The 17255-nt window shown below is 36.6% G+C and overlaps 1 protein-coding gene and 1 pseudogene across 1 annotated transcript in view; one reads left to right on the top strand and one right to left on the bottom strand.

Moving 5' to 3' along the window:
• Positions 1-17255, top strand: part of LOC121104975 (protein TANC1-like) — an 81146-nt gene that overhangs the window by 53925 nt on the left and 9966 nt on the right. The gene's annotated exons all lie outside the window — the stretch shown is intronic.
• Positions 12212-14524, bottom strand: LOC121104974 (annotated as a pseudogene).

Genomic DNA, 17255 nt, shown 5'->3' with positions numbered 1-17255 from the left:
TGCACAAATATCACTAAAATCTATAAATAATTAATAAATCGGTTTATTTTTCAGGAATCTAAAAACAAAACATTAACTTTTTATTCCTTCAAAGTAGTGGGAAAATGAATGTAGCAAAGTTTATAGGAGTCAGACAACATCAATGAAGGATAAGCTTCAGGAGGTTAAAACTTGGAAACATGGAACAGATCAGAAGACACAAAATATTGACTAGAATTTAAAAACCCAGGAAAGGTTTTTCAAGAATTGTAACTAAATAGAATTTATTTAAAAGAAAATAGCTCTAACCAAACTGCTTTGGAATATGTTATGTTATAGCAGTAGGAATAGAAGACTGATTCTCTACTGTGCTTTTTTAGCTCATAGCACAGTTCGATAAAGTAAAATGTTTAAAAGCAAGAAGAATGTAATTGCTACATAATGTGCAGATTAAAATTGGTCATAATAGATATCTAGACTGACAAGATTGCCACTTAGAAAGTCTGTGGCTATAGTGGTTGAGGATACATAACATAAAAGCTGTCAGGGAAAAGGAAAATACCAGGATCATTTGTTGACTGGTTGTATGTTTTGGTTTTTCTTCCTGAACTCTTCCTTCTCTACCCCATGAAAAAAGGGAAGGGGGGGATTAAATGTATATCTCTTACCAAATATCACAGCATCATTACTTTTTCAAGCAAAATTTATTTTGTTTTTTTTTTTTCTGTTTGCACCAGTTGTGTGGATTTGTATGTGAATTGGTTTTTTTATCGCGGGACTGATGCTAATATCCAGTATTAACGGATGTTCAAATCAAGTGTAAACCACTTACTTTCAAGACTTTTTCTATGATATTATTTCATAGCTTTTAAATTCTGAAGGAACTTTGGAGATCATCTGGATTGGTGAGTTCAGAGTGTGGTCTATGGACTGGCACCACCAGCATCACCTGGAAACTTTTTGGAAGCGCAGATTCTCGGGCCCCACACCAAACTACTGTATCAGGAACTCTGAGGATGGAGTCCACCAATCCATGTTTTAACAAGTCCTCTCAGTGATTCTGATGCATGCTGAAGTTTGACACTTACTTATCTAGACAACCCAGCTTCTTAGGGAGGTATTTTTCACCAGACTGTTCCAAGTAGAATTATGCACTACTTGCTTTTGAGATCAATTGGAAGGGGAACTCTTCTTTGCAGGCAGTAGGTATCTTTGTATTATATCTAGAACAAAATGGCTGTCCCACGTGTGGTAGGCTGCCTGGCTATTCTCTCTGTAGTTAACAGCCTGGATATAAAGTTTTGGGGGCAACATACTACTGTTTGGCCAGAGTTACACATCAAGTTGGCTATAAGATGGACTTGCCTTGTAAGGAAGAACTACAAAGCTCTTAACTACTTGACCCAGTTTTACTTCAGGATTGGTAGGGAATAAGTGAATTGGCCAGTTTTTCCATAGAAAAGAAACAGACATTTCAGTATGTCCTTAGGAGTAGTAGAGACTTAGGTGATATTAGCACTGCCATTTATTAGACTCTAATAAGCCTCTTAAAGCTGAAGGTTTGGCAGTTCTTTCTTGGTGAATGCCTCAGGATGGCCCGTTATCACTGTAGCTGATTTTATTCTTTCTTGTGTCAAAAAAAGGAAGAGACTCAAATATCAGAAGCTTAAAAAAGGCAAAAGTGTTGGAAAAAGTGACACGTTTATTTTTCTATCTTTTTCATTCTCTCTGTACCCTACATATTTTTTTTAGAGTTATCCGGAGATTAATATAATTTTTAGTGGATACTTTATTTTAGTACACTTAGTAATACAGATTGTGCTATGAAAATGTTACTATAACTTGCTCTTTAAAAGTTCTGTTACCTATTTGAGAATAGGATAAAAGTGACTTTCTGGTAATGTTTATTGTTAACAGTTACACTCAAGCTACACTATTTATGACGGAGATCAGCAAACTTTTGTTTTTAAAGATTTTATTTAGTATTTATTAGAGAGCGAGAGCACAGAGGGAGGGTGACAGAGAGAAGCAGATACCTCGCTGAGCAGGGAGCCCAACATGGGGCTCAATCCCAGGACCCTCAGGTCATGACCTGAGCCAAAGGCAGATGCTCAGCCGACTGAGTCATCCAGGTGCCCCAGCAAACTTTTTCTTTTTTCTTTTTTTTTTTTTTTAAAGATTTTATTTATTTATTTAACACAGATAGAGACAGCCAGCGAGAGAGGGAACACAAGCAGGGGGAGTGGGAGAGGAAGAAGCAGGCTCATAGCGGAGGAGCCTGATGCGGGGCTCGATCCCATAACACTGGGATCACGCCCTGAGCCGAAGGCAGACGCTTAACCGCTGTGCCACCCAGGGGCCCCTCCAGCAAACTTTTTCTTAAACAGATAGATAATTTAGGCTTTGTCAGCTAATAGGTAAGATCAAGAATATTATGTAGGTATTTATATAACCGCTTAAAATGTAACTTTAAAAATATAAAAGCCATTTCTTAGCTCATGGATCATAAAAAAGTGGATGGCCAGATTTAGCCCACAAGCCACATGACCTATGATATAGAACGGATCCTTAGATATTTACCCTTCAAGTTTTGAGGTGGTATACATCAATGATTATATTACATATTAATTATGTAATTCCACATAATATTGTTACATAGTAAATTTGATCAATAAATTCTTTTTCACCAGAGTATTTTAAAAATATAAACATTAGTCCCTCTTCAAATAAATTACCAAGCATTCCAAATTGTAGTTTTAATTTCATGATATGTTACATTAATGGGAAATCAGGGAAATGGGTTCTTGGAGGCCCTTCAAGATAACTTTTGAATACGTGAAAGTATTGTAGAAATATATGTAAGTTTACATCAATTCATAAATTTCTTCAGAAATTTGCTAGTGAGAGAAGAGGAAAAAAAGAAAATACATGTTAATTTGAAGAGAAACTACTTGTGTTTTAATGAATATTTATAAAATACAGCTGTTTGGACTTATGGAGTATTCAGAATTTTAGAACCTAAGTTACAGTATCTTATTGCATAGGAGAGAGATTGGGAGACTATTCTTTGTAGTATTTTGGAAAAATAACCCAGCATGAATCATTTTCTTCAGCCAAACAGGATGGGGACAAAATACGCATGAATAGGACGCTAGGGCTAGACCTAACCATAAGTCATGAAAAGAAGTGTAGTTACTTGAGAAGGCTGTGCTATGAGAAGCCCTGCCTACCATTCCTTCTTCTAGGTGATCTAATACATTCTTATGACTTGAAAATTTCTCTATGCTGATGTCCGGAACTCAGAACTCTCTTATGAGCCCCAATTATTAACCAGTAAATCAGGATGTCTTGTTGACATCTCTGTAGGGATCCTGTAGAAGACTAGGTATTGAAGAAGAGTAAAAAGCAAATTTTGATGCCTGTTATAATCTCTTGCCTGTTAAAGTTACCCAATAAATACTTAATATTTTAAATATTTTTAAAGGGAGAAATATTTGTTTCCTAATAGTTTTATGTGTGTTTGTTTTAATGAAAGTATAATACACACGATTTTTTTGTCTTTTTAAATCAAAGTGGGAGTGCCTGGGTGGCACAGTCGGTTAGCGTCCAACTTGGTTTCAGCTCAGGTCATGATCTCAGGGTCCTGAGATCAAGCCCCACGTCGGGTTCTATGCTCAGTGTGGTGTCGGCTTAAGATTCTTTCTCTCCCTCTACCCCACCTTCCTGTGAGCACTCTCTTTCTCTCAAATAAATTAATAAATCTTCCAAAAAAAAAAAAAGAAAAAAAATCAAAGTGTACAGAAAGGCTTGAAATGAAAAGCTACCGCCCCTAGGCTCACCTTTTCTCATTCCTAATTCTACTCCCCTAGGGGATAATCACTTAAAAGCTTGGCTATTTCTTTTGATATTTAGGTCCACATCTTTAGTTCACATGCTTCTGCTGACATTTCTTGACTGATCAGTTTTAAAACATCTAATGAAACAGTACACTTATTTGCAATGCTCCCACCTTTCCTCCCAACATAATTATGTCACTATTTTTTGTTTTATTGGTTATAGCCATAAATGATTTATTTTTTATTTCTATATTTCTTGTCCTATTAGGTATAAGACACTATTTCTTGATTTCCACTTTGTAAGAAAATATTGGCACCCCTGCCCTACCCTTCCCTCGTCCCACTTCCTAAATTCTGCCATCTGTAATTTATGGTTCAAAGGCTGATCGTGTTTTCATTCTGCTCTATAATCATAATTAAGTCATTTGTGCTTTATCTCTAGATTAATTTTAGAACTTGAAAATCAATATAAATGTTATTCTGATTATGTAAATATTGTTACCTGCAGGGACAGGTAATGTACTATGACTACATCTTCTTTCCTATATCATTATTTGTTTTTCCTGTACTTTCTAATTATGTTTCTTTATTGTACTGCCAATATTTTTCAAAACTCTTCACCATGTAGGGTAACAGATCCTTTTTTCTTTTCACGAGAAACCTTCCGAGTATCTTCCAAACTCCTCTACCCAGCTAGACTGGTTACTGTCCAGACTTAAAGTTCTGCTCTGCTTCTGTATCTTAGCTGTTTTGCTTTCTTGGTTGATTATCCCATTTTCTAGATCCCAAATATTTCTGTTTCTTGGCTTATTCACCCTTTTGCTGCACCATTCCGTCAAGGAACTTCTGAAGAAGTGGTATGTAGGAATTCAGTTTCATGAGTTCTTCTACATCTGAAAATGTTTTTATTTTGCTACCACACTTGATGGAAAATGTAGAACCTTTGGAACTGTATAGATCTGTTTGCATCTTCTGTCACCCTTCATGCTGTCGCTGTCATATGTCTCATATCTGTGTACATTTTAAATCCCACAAGGGTGTGTAAAATAGTCACATGTATTGGAAAGAAATTAAGGGTAAAAGAGCAGTCTTTTGCATTTACTCATATTTTTACCATTTCTAATGCTCTTCATTATTTTCTAAACACTTACGTTTCCATGTGGTATAATTTTCCTTCACCCAGTAATCTTAAACATTTCATAGTATGCATCTGCTCTTGACACATTCTGTAAGTTTTCTGTTATCTAAAAATGTGTTATTTTGAGATGCCTGGGTGGCTCAGTTGGTTAATGTCTACTTCAGCTCAGGTCATGACCCCAGGGTCTTGCTCAGTGGAGGGAGCCTCCTCTGCCCCTCCCACTGCTTGTGTGCTTGCGTGAGTGCGCTCTCTCTCTCTCTCTCTCTCTCTCTCAAATAAATAAATAAAATGTCTTATTTTGACTCCATTCTTGATATGTGTTTTCACTGGATATAGACTTCTGTGTAGATCCCCCCCTCCCCTCCTCAGCCCTTTAGAGATGTTAGTTTATTGTCTTTTGGCTTCTATAGTTTCTGATGAGAAGTTAGACATCATTCAAGTTGTTGGCCCTTGTATGTAATATCTTGTTTTTCTCTGGCTGCTTTCAAAATTTTCTCTTTTTTGTTTTTTAGCAGTTTGACTATGATGAGCCTAGTGTATTTCTGTTCATATTTATCCTGAACTCCTTGATTATGAAAAGTTATGTCCTTTACAGATTTGAAATATTTAGCCAATATTTCTTGAAATATTTTATCTGCCTCATTTTCTCTCCTTCTGAGACTCTTAATTACATATATGTTAGACCTTCGGATATCATCTCACAGGTCCCCAAGTGTATTTTTGGTTGGTTTTGTTTTTTGTTTTTAATCCTTGTTCTCTGTGGTCTTCAGATTGGGTAATTTTCATTCTTTTGTCTTCAAATTCACTGACTCCTCTGTCATTTTAAACTTTTCAGTTTACTATATATTATTTATGTGTGTATGTGTGTACATACATATATATGCACACTATATACTGTCATTTAAATTGTCATATTTAAACATTTAAATATGCTGTTAAACCCACCCAGTGACTTTTTATCTTAGCTATTATGTTTTTCAGTTCTAGAATTTGCATTTGGTTCTTTTTTACAGCTTCTGTTTCTCTGCTGAGATTTCCTTGCCTTTTTTTTTTTATTAAGAAAATGTATTCCTTTACCTCTGAAAATAGTTATAATAGCTGCTTTAAATTTCTTACCTGCTGATTACAATATCTAGAGTGTTACAGTGTCAGTCTCCATCTTTTCTCTTGATGGTGGGTCAGATTTCCTGGTTCTTCATGTGATGAGTAATTTTGTATCCTAAACATTTCATTTTGTAGATACTCTGGATTTTGTCATATTCCTTCAAAGAGTATGACCAGTTTTTCTTTTAGCAAGCAATTAACTTGGTTGGATTTAGTGGAAAACTCTTGTCTTTTGGGCATCAGTTGAGTTCAGTTCAGTTGTATTAGACTTAGCCAGTCTGCCCCATGCAATGCATGGTTCAGCAATCAGCCAGAGGCTTGACACAGAATTTTGGCTACCTCCTATAGCTCTCTCTCTTTTCTGGAAGTCTTCTTCCTGTAGCTTATTGCTGCAAGCTCTGTCTTTTGATACTTCAGAGTAGACAAACTATAGGTTTTCTCTTGGAGTTTTAATGGCCCCATGCAGTGCTGTGGTTTGTTTTTAGCCCAGAAGCCAAAAAAATAAAAATAAAAATAAATTAGAAAAAGAGAAACTCCTATCAATCTGTTCTTTTTTTTTTTTTTTTTTTTCTTCCAATTGTTAGGTCTCTTCCAGAATCTATTATGTTTAGTCTCCAGGGCCTTGAGGTAGTTGCTTTTTGTATTTTGTCCAGAGTTTAAAGTAAATCTGTGAGAAGGGTCCACCTAGTAGAAGCATACTTGGCTGTAGAGAAGCAGAACCTTCCTGATAGGATTTTGAGGTTTTCATCTTTCATAATATTGAAAGTTTTTCAAGTTTTTTCTAATTATAGAAATATTTATGCATTTGGGGAGCTCATATTTAGCTTTAGGACCCAATTTTATTATTAAAAAAAAAAAGACTTTAGTGTTCTTTTCCTTACTACTTATTGTTCCATACTTAAATGTAATTCTCTTTTCTCTTTTCCATACATCCAGTGAGGTACATTATTAAAATGACAGAAATCATATGGAAAATTTATAAACTCTTAAGTTTGAGATTTACTTCTTGGCTTCGATTCCTGTTTACCATATTAAGCACCACTGCTTCTGTCTCCATCCAGCTGCCAGAATTTTTTTTTTTCAAATCTTAAAGAAGTAATGTGAATAGAACAATATGTTTTATTAGTTTAAAAACCAGGAGTGGGAGGAGACTTATAAAAACCCTAAGGGAAAAAAAAAAGACTTCTAAGCTTAAGTCAGTGTCTACTTTTGCATATTTATAAATCACCCTTTTACTAAAGTACACCCAAGAAGAGTAAAGCAAACAGTTGGTTTCTTTTGTGTACTTAAGGAAAGTCAGAATAAAAATTTCTGCTTTTATCTCTAACTCAGAGATGTACCTGATAGAACAATAGTTCTGTTCCTCCCATTAACCCTCTCTTTTCATGATTTACTTTCCATGAGAGTAGGCAACTCATCTTTCCATAACGTGTCCTTGTCAGGAGTTAATCATCTTCTTATATTCTTCCCTATTCCTTCCCAGTCAGATGATCCCAAGATTTCTGAGAATTGAAAAGCAAGTTATCCTGTTATAAAGACTGGGAATTGCTGAGAGATATTCTAAGGTTGGAGGAATGCTGATTCTTTACCCGTGGTTAGTGGGTAGTGAAGTGTTCTCTGTTGTGAGTTCTTTGTTATAAGATTAGTGGCAACTGCACATTCCAAGAACAAGCCAAAAAGTTACTGGTCCTTCACACTTAATCTCTGAAAATGTCTCAGTAGTCATTTTCGTTCATGGGACAAAGACTGAATTTGTTTTTAATCTACCCTTGTAGAATTTCATTACAGTCTGGCAAAATGTTTATGTTTATGCAGATCTTAGCAGTTTTCTGCCTCCCACATTGACTGCCTAGGATCTTTTTCAGAATACTTTCCTGAAGTTTTGAAAAATAAAAAAAAAAAAGGGTTTTAATTTCCTTCCCTAATTGTTAACTTTTCTCTTTCTTTGTTAGCCCTAGACCTTTTGGGTCTACCTTGGAGAAATCCTTTTGGAGTTGTCAGTAAATGATGGCTAACCATTATTTACATGCTTACTATCCAAGTTTATTTTTCCTTTCAATTCTTAAGTGTACGTTAAAGTTTTTTTCCAAGGAATTTTATGTTATTTCACGTGGTCAGCATATTTTCAGCCATTATTGAGAGCTGGTGCAAAATGGAAAACAGCATTATATATCATTCTCATCAAAACATTGTTCTGAGATGATTATTCTATAGTCCTTGCCCTCGGAGAGCTTATAATCTGGTAGGCTTTGATGATTCTGACAAAAATAATAGGAGATAATGGAATTTATACTTAAAATTTATAATGCCAGAATCCCGTATCCAATGTCCTATAACATACATACATTGATTGATTGATGATGATTGATTGATTTAATGTAAGATCCACACCCAGTGTGGAATCTATTGCAGGGCTTGAACTCACGACCCGAAGATCAAGACATTAGCTGAAATCAAGATGCTTAACTGAGTGAGCCACCCAGGTGCCCCTCTATAACATACCATTAAATAATAGTTTGTAAAACATTCAGAAAGAAACTAATCACTAGCTTTCTCATATTATAAACACCTCTTCTCCAACTTACAGTACCTTTCCCTGTCATACATATAAGAGGAACTATACTAGTGCTCTTGATATAATACATATTCCGCTAAAGAGAGTAACTTCATCCATTAAATAACAGCTGTCCTTTGGGTGTAGGGACATAGGGAGACAGAACTGAGGCCAGAAGTGTGAGCAGATTGCTTCTTGCAATCTAATGTCATAAATCATCCCCTTTAGATGCCAAACATTCTCATCAGCATCTTTAAATTTACTTCGTACATCTCCACGTCCCTCCATTACCTATCACATCATCACCATCATCATCATATACTAATAATCACAACAACATCTAGTAGTGAGCACGTTGTATGTGCAAAGAACTATGCTAATTGCTTTACAAAGATGAGTTCATTTAAATCTTTACAATATCCTGGAGAGGTAAGTAGCATATTATTATGATTACATAGGCCACTTAGTTTAGAGAGGTACAAAGCATCTGTTGTGTGCACTGTGGTTGATCCACGAATCTAAGATCCATATTTTAGTTCTTGTTTCAGGGATAGCTCAGTCTGTGGCCTTGAGTATCACATTATGCTTCAGCTTCCTATTTCCAAAGGATAATAAATTTTAACATCTTCCTTTTTAGCTTTATCTACATTATTCTTTAAATGTAATCCTCATAACAATTCTGAGAGAGAGATTGTGGCCCATGTTTTAAAGATGCAGAATCCAGGCTTGGAAAAGTTGGATAATTTGTTGCAGGCCACATAATATGGGCAGTGTGATGCAAGTCTCACTTGAAAGCCCTTTCTTTTCTTTCTTTCTTTCTTTTTGTTTGTTTTACATTTTTTGTTTTGCTTTTTTTTTTACTAATTATTTTTTATTATGTTATGTTAGTCACCATACAGTATATCCTTAGTTTTAGATGTAGTGTTCCATGATTCATTATTTTCGTATAACACCCAGTGCACCGTGCAATGTGTGCCCTCCTTACTACCCATCACTGGCCTATCCCAGTCCCCTACCCCCCCTCCCCTCTGAAGCCCTCAATTTGTTTCCCAGAGTCCATAGTCTCTCTTGGTTCATTCCCCCTTGTGTTTACCCCCCTTTCATTCTTCCCTTCCTTCTCCTACCTATCTTCCTGCTATTTCTTATCTTCCATAAATGAGTGAAACCATATGATAATTGTCTTTGCTTGACTTATTTCACTTAGCATAACCTCCTCCAGTCCCGTCCATGTTGCTGCAAATGTTGGGTAATCGTTCTTTCTGATGGCTGAGTAATATTCCATTGTATATATGGGCCACATCTTCTTAATCCAGTCATCTGTTGAAGGGCATCTCGGCTCCTTCCACAATTTAGCTATTGTGGAAAGCCCTTTCTTTTCATCATTGTGTTCTTTAGCCTACTGTTTCTTTCCCCCTACTTTCTCATAGATATAGATGAGAAGATATGAACTATAGATGTAATATTTCTGTCTTAAAGGTGCTAAAGAAGATATATTTTTCCTCTAATTTGGGAGAAATTGTAGCATATTCATGAATTTTTAGAACATTTACAAGTACATCTAACCTCAAGCCTTACAGTCATACCGCATGTCTGCTCTGTGTTACAGCATAAATTGCATATATAACTATGTTATATTTTTAGTTACATTTTACATTTTGAGGAGGTGAGAATCATTTAACAAGGAAAAAACTGTGACTAATATTCAAGTTCATATTAGCAATGCAACTGTTTTGGCTCAGGTCATGATTTCAGGGTCCTGAGATGGAGCCCTGAGTCAGGCTTCCTGCTCAGCATGGAGTCTGCTTGAGATTCTTTCTCTCCTTCTCCCACTGTCCCTCCCCTGTTTGCATGCTTGTGCTTTCTCTCTCTCTCTCTCTCAAATAAATAAATCTTTAAAGAAAAGGCAAAAGGGGAAGTCATTTTTAGCTGTTTTTGTTGGCATTAATATTTTATATAAAATAAAATAATAGGAAGGCCATAATGCTTTGAAACTTTAACAGACGTAGTAGGATTCTGATCATTTTTAGTTGCATTATTTTTGCTTCTTGTATTTTCCAGTCTTCCTATGATGAAACATGTTTCTGTAATGTTTTAAACTTAAGTATAGTTATATTTCATAACTACTTTAAAATTAAGAAGTTGACCTGACAAATATATAGAGTTGCTTATATCAATACACCAATATTCACATAAGTCAACATAACCAAAATTTTGAAATTTGGAACTCCTTTTTGTATTACCAAAAACCTAGTTCTTCAGATGTATAGGAATGAAATCTAATGTCATTGGCTTTTGAGTATGGTGTTGGCTTATTTAAAAGGCTTTTGTATATGCAAAGATATTAAAATAGGTAATTGAAATCTACACTGCCTTATTTTATCTCCTATACGCTGACCTTTGCCATACACTGAAATAAAGAGAGAACATTTTCAACAATGAGTTGTAAGCTATAATAATTTGCCTTTTTCTTTGTAATAACCTATATGGGTAAACAAAGATTTAAATCCCAACTTCTTGAATTGAGAATTTCTGTTTAATTTAGTCAAAATTGTATTGAAGTAATGTCTTATAGAAAAGTTGTTGGAATCATTCTTGGAGTAACTGTTTCTTTGGCTCACCATGTTGTCTCTGTATTTATTGCTTGTATGGTCTATCTATATTTCATCGTGTCTAGTATACCCTTTTATGTAGCACAACATAATTGCATGAAAATAGAAATTAGGTAGGATCAGACTTACTCTTGAGTTACCTTGAATACAGCTTAGAATCACCTATTTTCTTAGATCTTAAGCACTAAATAGACGAAGGACAAATAGATCATTTAACCTCCAAAAACATATGGATAAACAGAAATAGTTCATTCAACAAATAATAGTATTTGCTCTGTATCCCACAGTATTATAAGTATTGCTAAGGCTAAAGCAATATATAAGACAGACAAAGGTTCTGCCTTTTGTTCGCCACATTGTGAATGGTAAACATCTGGAAAATGCAAATTAAAACAGCATGAGATACTTCTTCCCATTGTGATGCAGTAACCAGTACTGGACTTGCCCTCCCACTAGAAACAACTGTTATCACACATTGCGCAGTTAACAGCATGGTAATGTGATCCCTGAGAGAGAGGATGGGAAGGAAACTAGGTGAACACTGGCCTTTTGCCTAAAGGTATTCCACTGATGGTGGAGAACTCAAAGAAAGATAGTCTTACTGAACTGAGGAAACAGATCAGAAATTGGGGAAGTCGAGGCAACTGAAATTTACAAAGTGCTGAAGAGTAGGAAGCTAGCAGAAACAGAACAACAGACTTCTGCAGAAGGGTCCTTTTGAATCTTTAACTCAAAACTAAGTTGCATATAGATGAGTAAGAAACCATGAGGCTGGAGAAAGAATCCCAGGGAGCTATAAACAGAACAATTCCTAGAGTTCCCATAGGAATGGGAGATTTGTTTTTCATTCTGAGCAGCCAGAATGTAGAGAGATCTTATTAAAAAGCCTGGAACATTCAGTAGAGATCCAAGAAAGGACACACTTTGATAATAAGGCTAAACTAGCCTTAGAGAAAAAAGTTACTCCAGACTTGCCTAAACAAAGCTTTTAAGGCTCAAACAGACTAACTTACAGGCCTTGGGTCCGAAAGCAGCTGCTTTGCCTTCCTGTTGAAAGTTAAGAATAAAAAGGATATTGACTTCCTTTAAGACATCCTTCAAATACCCCTGAGTGTGGAAGACCTTGGGCGCAGCCAAAGTGTCTTCTAGTCTTTCCCTTCTAACTCAACTATATTCTCAGCATATTTTGTTGGATATTTTTTATGGAAAATAATCCAGTCATTAAAGCTAGAAATTAAATGATTATTGTCTGATTATAATGGCGATGATTTATACAATGTTTGTTTTATGAAACTCTGAGTCTCTCAGTCAGGTGATTTATACTGCGATTAGCATTTTTAATATCCATGAGTGCTTTTTAAAACTCACTTTTAAAATCATTTGTTTTATTGGAACTCTTATTTGTAATGCTTGTCTTTGCTTTGATTTTCTACTTCATACTGTTCATTTAGCAAATAATTATTAACCAACTACCATATGCCAGACAGTATTCTAGGCACTATAATCTAAAGCACTATTTTTGAATGAATAAAAAATGTGTAGATTAGACTAATTTTTGATGATATATGTTCAGCCCATTTAAAAGAAAGAGGGCTATATTGATACAGAATTTGCTGCTTTGCTCATTAGTTCTGCATCTTTTATGAATTGTCAAGGTATTATGTAGCATATAGCAAAGAACACTACGTGTTCACCAAAATTCCCTTTCTTCCTTGGGACTTAGGTAAACTATATATCTCAGCCTTTCATGAAGATAAGGGTGTCACGTGACTGAATTTTGACCAAAACGAATAGGAATAATGTATACAGATTCCAGCGAGGCTATAAAAACGTCACATATGCATCTCCTCCCCTGGTCTTTAGCTTGATGTGGAGAACCCATGAGAGAACAGCTCCAAGGCTTATCTTAGGATAGGGAGCTGCCTCCTGAGCTCCCATATTCTGTTGTGTTGAGCCACTGAGATTTTAGGGTGGTTTTCTTTCTTGGCCTACCCTAGTACAAGGAGGAAACATGTACTGTAGCTGTGGTGATGTATCTATGGGAGAGGACAGTGATTCTTACAAATACCTAAGTGAGTTGAGAGACTTCAGTCTTCCTCAGCCAGTCTGTTGTGCACACCAGCTCGTTCGGATGAAAACACTGCTCTCTTCCTTTGGGCCCGGCTCCTAGCTCTGGTTCTGCTTGAGCCACTGGAAGGGCTGCTTTAATCTGTACACTCCCATACCCTGTCTCATCTCCCTGTCAGTCTGTATCCATTCTTCCACTTCCCTGAAATCAAATACTTTCTCCTCTTCTCCAGCTTATCTACCTTTCCTTTTCACTTTCTTAATCGGGGGCATATCTTTAAGGCTTTTCTTTCAGTGCCACGTTTAGTGAGTGAGCATGATGAGACGCCCTTTACATATTTGTAAGTGCGGTAGCACAATTTAGAAACTGTGAGTGTTAGAACGCACTGATCACCCATCACATCTAAGAACGACCTCATGATTTACTCTCAATTTAACAGAGTAACGAAAGCTCTTCTGTATTGACATATCACACTTGTTTAAGGATGCCACAGTACCCTACACGTAGTTTCTTCAGAGGTGTGTACTATATGTATAACTGATTCACTGTTTCCTCTTTCCCCATTTTTTTTGGGGGGGGGATTCAACTTTTTATTGAATATGTTACAAAAAAGGTTTGGTCAGAAAGGCCACAGCCCACATCATCATCACACTCCTCAGATTCTTCTTTCTTTGCTTCCACTTTTCCTCTCCTCAGCTGGGGCGTCAGTGGTGGAGGAGACAGGACCTCCTGTTGATGCAGGTGAGGCTCCCAGTGTTGATGTCGGCCACGGACTTTATAAATTAACCCGGCCAGAAAGGTTCGACATTTATGCTGGCTGCTTTAATGAAGGCATTGATCTTATGATCGTGTCTGACCTTTACCTCATTGTGTTGCAGGGTGAGGGCCACGTGGATGCAGGTGAGCTCCAAGGCGGAGGCCATGGTGTGGGCAAATGATGGGCGGGCACTGCTGGGCACGGTGCTGGTTGCCCGATGAGGTGAGGGCCTCACTGCAGCTCAGCCTAGCTTCCTCAGAAAGATGGAGCACCGTAGTGGCCGCTAAGGAAAGCCTCTTTCCCCACTTTTGACCTGTGACTGTGCATCAGTGGCTCTTATAAGTATATAGAAACGGATTGGGACACCTGGGTGGCTCAGTCCGTTAAGCATCTGCCTTTGGCTCAGGTCATGATCTCAGGGTCCTGGGATGGAGTCCCACATCAGGCTTCCTGCTCAGCGGGGAGTCTACTTCTTCCTCCACCCCTCCCCCAGGTCATGCTCGCACTCTCTCTCTCTCAAATAAATACATAAAATCTAAGAAAGAAAGAAAGAAAGAAAGAAAGAAAGAAAGAAAGAAAGAAAGAAAGAAAGAAAAAGAGAAAGAAAGAAAGAGAAAGAAAGAGAAAGAAAGAAAGAAAGAAAGAAAGAAAGAAAGAAAGAAAGAAAGAAATGGATTGGCTCTCCTGAAAAGATGGCCAAAAATGAGAGAGGCGACTGCTCTGATTAATCAAATGACTAGATTGTCCAAATCACCTTAAGTCTATTTATATGAGAAGTCTTTTTAGCTTGAACCATTTACACTTGTTATCTCCTGAGTCTCTTATTATCTTTAATGCCTAACTAATATCTCAGTTATGACTAGAGGAGATTATTGTTATTATATCAAAGTATCTCGTCAGTTCTATCCCTTCATACTGGATACCAGTTTAAATGCAGTTGCCTAAATATTTTGCTCCCATCTCAACATGGAATGGACAGAAAATAGAAAATTAAACCAAGTTACCCAATTGAGATACAGTTTAGTACAGTGCACGTTTCTCAAATTTCCTTCATTGGCATAGTTCTTTCATGATTTTGGCCATTCCTGCTTATAACTGTACTTTTGTAACTTAATGTTTTCTTTGAATTTCATGCTTTTATTTAAATAAATTTACTTTAAAAGAATTATGTATTTCTAGTCAAACTGGAAAGTCCTTATCACACGCTGTAATTGTGCAATTATCCAGAATGTTAATTCTAGCTAAACGCTTTACCTTCAAATGGCACTGACATTAAAATCTTTTCCGTCTTTTTTAAAAAGGAGGATTAACTAGTATTAGCACATTAAAATTTTCTTCTGGACCTATTCTGAAGGATAAGAACATAATTGAAAAAGGAGTAATATTGTAGCTATTTCATTAGTTAGAATAAGCTAGACAGTGCTGTCATAACAACAACCTTACAAATCTCAGTGGTTTAACACAAGGAGGGTCTATTTCTAGTTAACCCAAACAACCCTGGGCAACTCTCCAGGACAGCTGTTCTATATACAATAGCATAGCAGTTCAGGCTGTTTCAGTGTTGTATCCTACCATCTCAACATGAGACTTCTCTGATTTTCGTGTCAGAGGAGGAGACAGACTATAAAATCATGCAGGGCCTGTGTCACTTGTGTTCTCATTTTATAAGCCAGAGCCAGTCACGTAGTCCTTCCTAAACTTAACAGAAGCCGGCGATTGTAGTCACCCTTGTGCCTAGAAAGGAATGGAGACTAGGATGTTGGTAGGCACTAGTACAACCCAACATACCATGTAATTCAGTGCTATTTACTGCCCGTTTTATAGATTATCTATTTATTTATTTATTTATTTATTTATTTATTTATTTTTAAAGATTTTATTTATTTGACAGAGACAGAGACAGCCAGCGAGAGAGGGAACACAAGCAGGGGGAGTGGGAGAGGAAGAAGCAGGCTCATAGCAGAAGAGCCTGATGTGGGGCTCGATCCCAGATTGCTGGGATCACGCCCTGAGCCGAAGGCAGACGCTTAACTGCTGTGCCACCCAGGCGCCCCTGAAGAACAATATTGTTGATGAAATAATGTAATATTCTAAATTGAAAAACCTGCGTATCGTTTTGTAATCTACCATTAAATACTGTGATCGTAACAGATCTTGTGATTCTGTTTTCCCATCTGCAACAAGGTTAATGTGTTCCTCATAGAAAAATTATGAAATGTAAATAAAAGTATAAAATAAACTGTTATACAAATGTGAACAAGGCGCCTGGGTGGCTCAGTTGGTTAAGCATCTGACTCTTGATTTTGGCTCAGGTCGTGATCTCAGAGTCCTGAGATCAAGCCCTGCCTTGGCTCTGCGCTCAATGCAGAGCTGGCTGTAGATTCTTTTCTCCCTCTCCTTCTGTGTATGTGTGCGCTCTCTCTCTAAGAAAAAAAAAAAAGTTAGCTATTATTTATTGGTTGTAGCATAACTTTTTTGAAGTGAGATATTTGTTTTTAGAGCTATGTACCTAGTGTTAGAATCTAGCTCTAGCAAGAAGTTAGTTTCACTAACTTTAGCTTCACAAAAGAGACTGTGCAAGTCCCAAACAGAATTACCTGTTCTACTGATCTTAATAAAACAAAGGTTTAAGCATATTTCTCTACAATCAAAATGCTCTTTCTTAAAAATTTTCTTATACTTCATTTTGCTTTGAATTACCAAATAAGATCAGAACAAAACTCTTTAAGAAAACTAGCATCAATAAATGTAATGTTAGAAAACTTAGTTTTAAATTCTTTTATTTGATAAAATTTACAGTGGTGTATTTATGAATTTTTAAAACAAAGCAGAGCGATAAATGATAAAACTATTTTGAATAAATTCAAAAAATCAAATAAATATTACATATTTCTTATAAAGCATTGATATAAAGTCTAGTCACATGTACCCAAAATAATCTGTTTTTCTAGGTCATCTTGCTCCTGTCCCACCTTCTTCCCTAATTTCCTGATAGAGTTCATAAAAGGAGTTCTATTTCTTCTTTAAATAGTTGGTAGATGGGGTGCCTGGGTGGCTCAGTCGTTAAGTGTCTGCCTTCGGCTCAGGGCGTGATCCTGGATCCCTGGGATCGAGCCCCGCATCAGGCTCCTCTGCTGGGAGCCTGCTTCTTCCTCTCCCACTCCCCCTGCTTGTGTTCCCTCTCTCGCTGGCTGTCTTTCCCTCTGTCAA

This window comes from Ursus maritimus, unplaced genomic scaffold (genome assembly GCF_017311325.1).
Source record: "Ursus maritimus isolate PB19 unplaced genomic scaffold, ASM1731132v1 scaffold_24, whole genome shotgun sequence".
Lineage (NCBI taxonomy): Eukaryota > Metazoa > Chordata > Mammalia > Carnivora > Ursidae > Ursus > Ursus maritimus.
This window is presented reverse-complemented; position numbering and strand designations above follow the sequence as displayed.